Here is an 8118-nt window from a genome sequence, read left to right on the forward strand (position 1 = left end):
CTTCATAGAATCATTTGAGAGAGAATTTTCCCATTTGAGAGAGAATTTAAGCACCAAGAGGCTGCTAAATATTTGCATAACAGGATATTTAACCTCTACAATTTACATAAAGATATGCATAAACTATGTATTCCATACTTTCTTATAATAAACTTGCATAGCCAGGTACACTTACTAAGCACTCATATACTGAGTGTAATAGAAAATAATATGTTAAATACAACTATTAGATGCAGTTTTGATTAAACAAAGTGATGCTAAGTGACTACAAGTGATAAATAGAGGTTTGTCCGGAACTCATATCATAGATTTGATGTTTATTTCAGTTGAAGATGCCCCCCCAAAAGATGACTCTCTGTATTAGGAGTTAAAAGACCCCATTTTAAATCACGTCTTTCTAGATGTTTTAACTTGCATAGGCTACTTAACCTTAGTTAATTTTTCTTACCTTTTTGATGATTATTATACTCTTTAGATCTTGGTGTAGGTGTGATAATTAGTTGAACAAGTGTTTGGAAAAGTTGTTATTCTACAGTAGGAACTTCATAATTTAATTCCATTCTTGGCAGAGACAAGGTCATGAACAAACTGTATCTAAGAACAAAATGTATCTAAGATCAGCAATGCTCACATGATCAGAAAACTATTTGTGTAGGTCCTGTGACTACTTTATTATTTGGTTGAATAGTGCTTTCTTTAAAAAATTAAAATATGATCAGCTCCAAAACAAATATGGCCATTGTCACCATCACGTATATAAAAACAGGGAGTCTTCTAGTCACTGTTTATTACTAATCAAGTCAGAGCTGTAACTTTTATTTCCTGGAGTCTTTCTAGAGAACCTTGAGTGCATTCAGCTTAGGCCTATCAGTTCAATCAAGAGGGACAGCGCTGGCAGAGATTGTCGTGTTTCATACCAGTCGTTTCAGAAAAGTCAATGTATTCTCATGCAGCAAACTAGAGTGAAAGCATTTACTGAAGTTTCAAGATAAGTTTGTATTCAATTTACATATCTCTAACATTGTGTGGATGTTTTTTACTTGGTCAAAATTTATCTCTGCTCAGTTTATTTAGAAATATAGTCACACAGGGCCAGGTGCGGTGACTCATGCCTGTAATCCCAGCACTTTGGGAGGCCGAGGTGGGCAGATCACGAGGTCAGGAGATCGAGACCATCCTGGCTAACATGGTGAAACCCCATCTCTACTAAAAATACAAAAAAAAAAAAAAAAAAAAAATAGCTGGGTGTGGTGGTGGGCGCCTGTAGTCCCAGCTACTCAGGAGGCTGAGGCAGGAGAATGGCATGAACCTGAGAGGTGGAACAGAGCTTGCAGTGAGCCGAGATCATGCCACTGCTCTTCAGTCTGGGTGACAGAGTGAGACTCTGTATCCAAAAAAAAAAAAAAAAAGAAAGAAAGAAAAAAGAAAAAGAAATATAGTCGCACAGATGCTTCACAATTTAGACATGCTCTTAGGTATGTATGCATTAAAGACTGAATTTTTCTAAAGTTGAGGGTTTGGGTTCACAAAATAGTTAAGCAGTTTTTCATAAGCCATAACTCCATTCAGCTTCTGGTAGTTCAGCAGTGGTAAATGAGTGAAACCTCCATTTACCATCTGCTCTATCCAGTTGGGTCCTGAAAATCTGAACTTAATGAATAAACCAATGGTAAGTGTTCTTTTTTTTTTTTCCTTTGAGTTTTTAACGCTGTGTCTTCAGATTCTTCTAATATTAGCTGGAAATGTTAAAGACTTTGGAGTCATTGGGAGTCTCAGAGAACACCATAACATCAAAAAGTCCCTGATCTGAGAGAGATGCTTACAAGAAAAGCAAAACCGCTGAGAGTAGTCTGGCTTATGTGAGGTATGTGAAATTTATTAGACCCAGAGAGACATGAGGATGGGACCTCAGTCAGGTTTTTCTCCCTCATCGCCCATGCTCAGGGACAATTATTTAAAGTCGTTTTTGTTCCTGACTGGCTGTCCTGTCTGTTATTGTCATGTTCCTGGAATTTGTGAGACAAAGAACAATATGTAGTCAATCAATCGCTTCTGTCATTTTAATGTAAATTCTTGGTAAACAATTTAGGGGATGAGCATGGTGGCTCATGCCTGTAATCCCAGCACTTTGGGAGGCCAAGTGGGGCATATCACAAGGTCAGGAGATTGAGACCAGCCTGGCCAACATGGTAAAACCCCGTCTCTACTAAAAATACAAAATTTAACCGGGTGTGGTGGCACGCACCTGTAGTCCCAGCTACTTGGGAGGCTGAGGCAGGAGAATTGCTTGACCCTGTGAGGCAGAGGTTGCAGTGAGCCGAGATCCCACCACTGCACTTCAGCCTGGTGACAGAGCAAGACTCTGTCAAAAAAATATATATATACATATAGGAATGTAGGAATTGCTTCTTCTTTTCTTTTAAAAATGTACTTGGGCCACGTGCGGTGACTCACGCCTGTAATCCCTACACTTTGGGTGACCAAGGTTGGTGGATCAGTTGAGGCCAGGAGTTTAAGATATGCCTGGCCAGCATGGTGAAAGTCCATCTCTACTAAAATACAAAAATTAGCCAGGTGAGGTGGTGCCTGCCTATAATCCCAGCTACTCGCGTGGTTGAGGCATGAGAATCGCTTGAACCTGGGAGGTTGCAGTGAGCCAAGATTGCACCACTGCGCCTCAGCCTGAGTGACAGAGCAAGACTCTGTCTCAAAAAAACACATAAATATGAAAATTTTAAAAACTCACTTCTGACTGCTTCTAATCAGAGTCTATATTCCAGGCAATTTGCATCTGTCCTCTCAGGTTGCAGTCCTCAAATGTGGCCCAAATAAACTCTCTACTTATATTAATTTGGCCTCAGTTTTTCCTTTAGATTGACACATTAAATCTTCGCAGCAATTTTCATGTCCTGGTTCACTGACTTTATTGAAAGAAAACTAAAGCTTCATCCTCTACTAAAATCTTTTCCATATTTTCCCTAAATTAGTTCTCAGCTTCTAGAGTGATAGCTCCCAAAAGCAAAGAAAGGCATGTCCCTGAAAGATGGCAGGTGAATCCTTAGCCAGACCTTCAGTTCAGTCATGGAATCTCCTAGAAATCCCATGTCTTATTTTGCTGTAATTGATGCAATATTTTTTCATTCTAACGTCATGTGTTTGTTTCAATACTCTAATGAGTATCTTATAGCACCAGTTCAGTCATTTAGTTTTATTTCTCCTCAATTTTTGAGAAAGTTGGTAATTCAGAAAGGTATTTCCTTTCACTCCCCAGGCATGTATGTCCCTGATATGGCCCTGGCACCTCCCCTCATCCTTACCGTCGGCACACCACTGTACTGTACACTTCTGACCATATGCAGAAGCTCATTTTGAAAAGTAAAACCATGAACTTTTGGTGTTTGATCACATAAACATGCAGAATATTTTTCACATCGATTACTTCCTCCATTTCATCAATGACCTTGATTTGCAAAGCTCAGATCATAATCAGTCTTGACAAATGAGATGGAATGTAAAGTACATCATTCTTCTCTATGACTTTAATAAACATTTGAAATATATTTTTCTAAATACTGCTGTTGTCATAGGGGCCACACTGATGGCAATGACCTGATCATTTCCTTGTTTAAGACAAGTCTCAAATTCCTTTCTGAGGTGGATAGTGCTAACTAGTTTATAAATACTAGCTAATCAGTTTGAAAGTGTTTCATGATTTAAAAATATCTCAGGAGGTCAGCAATCAGGGATTGAGAGAGGTGAGCATAGTTTTACTGTGAAAACTATCTTGGGTAAAATGAAGACTATCTTGGGTAAACCTTATGGATTGGGGGAAAAAAAGTCTAAATTTAGAAGACTCAAGCTTTGCCAAATATTAGCTGTGTGATTTCAGACAGATCATATATCTTTTAGCTTCAATTATCCCATTATAAATTTTAGATGATAAAACCTATCATATCCTCCTCAATAGCTATTATGAGGATGAAATGGGATATTTATATTTCTTTCCAAGATTAAAACATAGCTATATGAAATGACATCTATATATCTATCTGTGTTTAATACGTGAAAGTTGGTTCAGGAGATTAGTCATTGATTAAGCAATAATACTTTGAATTACTTCTACATTACTGCTTCCTCTGGAAGAACAAAGTAGTCAATGAAAGGAATGATTCACTGGGTTCAAATCATGTGCACCACTTACAAGCTGTGTAGCCTCGAGCAAGTTTCTTAAATTCACTAAGCTTCAGTTTCCTCATATGTAAGTGGAGCTAATAATAAACTTACTTACCACGTGGAGGTGTGTTAACCAATTATGACAATGTACACTAATGGATTATAATGACTGTCACAAAGTAAGTTCTTAATAAACAGTAGCCATTGACATTAACTCGTGGTAATAGTAGTAATAGTAAAATGCATGTATGTTTTTATTAACAAAGAATCCTTTTTGTAGAGTGAATTAAAACATTATGCTTCTCCTAAAGGTAATTACATACTATTCTCATAATCTCATAACAAGAGCAGGGACCCAGGGAGATAATGGAGCCATCGTATTGAATGAGATACAGAAATGTAGAGTTCAGAGTGATGGGGCTATATAACTGTACATTTTCAACCTACATCTATGGTATGTTAGAGGAAATTTTGTTTCTATAAAGCAAGTAGAGGTAACTCAACACATGAAGACTGTACTTGTAACAATGTTCAAGGCACTGAACAAAGTTCAAGGCACTGATGGCATAGAATCTGCTCTCCACCCTAATCAAATGGTGATTTCCTCTATTGCCTGCAATAAAACATGTTTATATCGAATACAGCCCTGTAAAGGATACCTAGAGGAACACTGAATCCTTCTTCATTTCCTCCTCCTTGAGGAACTGGCAGGAATTTAAACCTGGTAGAATTAAGCAAACTTTCTCCATGCTGAATCTCATGCTGTTCTCATTTCACTTAATCACTTTGGGGTTTCTGCTGCTATCTTCAGGCTCCTCCTTGCTAAATTGTGGTCGTGGCTTATGTATTTGCTCAAATCTTTATTAATTGAGAGATAGAAGATAAAAAATAACACCTCCCTGTATTATCTCTGAAAAACTCTCCTTTTACCCATGAATTGCTGCAACTCTTTGGCATTCTCTACTGGATCTAATGTTTCAACATTCTATGCAGGAATCAATCAATATCCATCTGCTTCCCATTAAGGAGAAAGGGGTTGAAATGACTAAAGTACCTTGGCTGGAAAAAGTCTTCCTCCTGTTAGAAAGTAAGAATAACATCATCTTTTTATTTATACACAGAGTGATAACAATTTAAACATTACATTAATAACTATATTCTTGGGAAAGGTGAGTTGAATTACAGCATTAAATCATAACATTTGTAATATTGATTGGCTTAAATAAAAGTAACATTACAATTTAATATTGTGTCTAAGAAAATAGTGGTGGAAAAAACTATCTCACGTACTAACATGGCAACATGGTACCCTTTTCCTATTCCTCAGCTTCTTCACCACTGACAGTCTGTCTTTTCATTCAAATGTATTCACACACCATCAAAGCCATAAAACCAAATTCTGTGGCATATTAACCTTCTTTCAAGGCCTACTGACTTTTACAAGAAGTTTCTGTGTCAGGTCAAGGATTGTAGTCTCAATTTTGCTCTACTTTTTTAAGGGTTAATGTTCCCAGAGGTAAAAGAGCTCCCACATCAGAAGCTGTTATTGAAATTATAGAACATAAAGGGACTTGGGTGGCTTCAGCAAGATCTGGATTTCCCCATGTGTGATCTATTTTATCTTCCAGGCAGTGACTGAGGACCTGATACTACTTCTTTTTTCTTTGTAATTATAACTTATATTTTAGATTCAGGGGGTACCTGTGCAGATTTGTTACATGAGTATATTGTTTGATACTGAGGTTTAGGGTACGATTGATCCTGCCATCTAGGTAGTGAGCATAGTACCCAATGGTTTTTCAATCCTTGCACCCCTCTCTCTCTCCTCTACTAGTCCTCAGTGTCTATTATTGCCATCTTTATGTCCATGAGTACACAGTGTTTAGCCCCCTTTTATAAGTGAGAACATGCAGCATTTAGTTTTCTGTTCCTACTGAGGATAATGGTCTCTAGCTGCATCCATGTTGCTGCAAAGAACATGGTTGCATTTTTTTTAATGGCTGCACCATATTCCATGGTGTATATATACCACATTTTATTTATCTAGTCCACCATTAATGGGCACCTAGGTTGATTCCATGTCTTTGTTATTGTTGACAGTGCTTCAGTGAACTGCTCTCCACAGTGACTGAACTAATACACATTCCCACCAACAGTGTATAACCGTTCCCTTTTGTACACAGCCTCACCAGCATCTGTTGTCTTCTGACTTTTTAATAATAGCCATTCTAATTTTTGTGAGATAGTATCGCATTGTGGTTTTAATTTGCATTCATCTGATGATTAGAGATGTTGAGCACTTTTTCATGTTTATTGTCTGCTTGCGTGTCTTCTTTTAAGACGTGTCCGTTCATGTCTTTTGCCTACTTTTTAATGGAGTTATTTGTTTTTTGCTTGATGAATTAAGTTTCTTATAGATTCTGAATATTAAACTTTTATCAGATGCATAGTTTGTGAATATTTTTCTCCTATTCTGTAGAATGTTTGTTTACTCTGTTGACAGTTTCTTTTGCTGTGCAGAATCTCTCTATTTTGGTTAAGTCCTACTTGTTGATTTTTGTTTTATTGCAATTGCTTTTAGGTACTTAGTCATAAATTCTTTCTCAAGGCTGATGTCTAGACTGGTGTTTCCTAGGTTTGCTTCTAGGATTCTTACAGTTTGAGGTCTTACCTTTAAATCTTTAATCCATCTTGAGTTCATGATTGTATATGGTAAAAGGTAGGGGTCTAGTTTCATTCTTCGGCATATGGCGAAGCCAGTTATCTCAGCACCATTTATTGAATAGGAAGTTCTTTCTGTGTTGCTTATTTGTGTCAACATTGTCAAAGATCAAATTGTGGTAGGTGTGTGACTTTATTTCTGGGTTCTCCATTCTGTTTTATTGGTCTGTGTGTCTGGTTTTGTACCAGTACCATGCTGTTTTGGTTACTGTAGCTTTACAGTATAGTTTGAAGTGGAGTCCTGTGATGCCTCTATGAAATTGCCACTTCTAAGAAACTTGTGGATTTTAACAAGGATATATCTTTTTTTCATTTCTTTTTCCTAAAAGCACAGTGCCTTAGAAAACAATATACTGATTTCAACTTAAAGCACTTGTGTGTTTTATGGACATTTGCTTAGAATCCTTTTGTACTTTTTTTTTTTTTGGAGACGGAGTCTCACTCTGTCACCCAGGCTGGAGTGCAGTGGTGCACTCTTGGCTCACTGTAACCTCTGCCTTCTGAGTTCAAGCAATTTTCCTGCCTCAGGCTCTTGAGTAGCTGGGACTACAGGCATGTACCACTGTGCCCAGCTAATTTTTGTATTTTCAGTAGTGACAAGGTTTCACCACATTGGTCAGGTGGATCTCGAAGTCCTGACCTCTGGTGATCCACCCACCCTCTGCCTTCCAAAGTGCTGGAATGACAGGCATGAGCCATCATGCCTGGCCTTTTGTATCTTACTGGCTCTGCTGGACTTACTGGCTCTGCTGGGACTGGCTGTGCTCAGTCCTCCAGCTCAATGCATTTCTCAGCATTCTGTTTATTTTTCTTTCAATAGGCCTATAATTATTGTTTATCTTAAATTTTATAGCACATGCTGCATTCATTTTATTTAATCGTCTATTAGTGAATGTTTCCTTTTGCATATTTGCATTCCTTGTCATTTTGTGAAAAGTCATTCTTCTTACCTCCTCCACCTCATGTGACCAGTATAGCTCTAAATCATTGTTTCTGCTTCTGACTGCACTTAGCTTTTCCCTACTACTTTAGCTGATTGTGCATTCAATTGGTGACCCATTATCAGCCATGTTCTTTTATGAAACTCTAGTCCCAGTAAAAACCATAAATTGCTTTTGAAATTATCTTTAGAAACAAAATAAACAAAGCAAAAGCTGTTATCAATGTTGAGAGTCCACCAGGAATCAGGAAGTTTTGTTTTGTCATGCTGGCTTGACTTCATCA

Source organism: Macaca thibetana, chromosome 3, assembly GCF_024542745.1.
Source record: "Macaca thibetana thibetana isolate TM-01 chromosome 3, ASM2454274v1, whole genome shotgun sequence".
Taxonomy (NCBI): Eukaryota; Metazoa; Chordata; class Mammalia; order Primates; family Cercopithecidae; genus Macaca; species Macaca thibetana.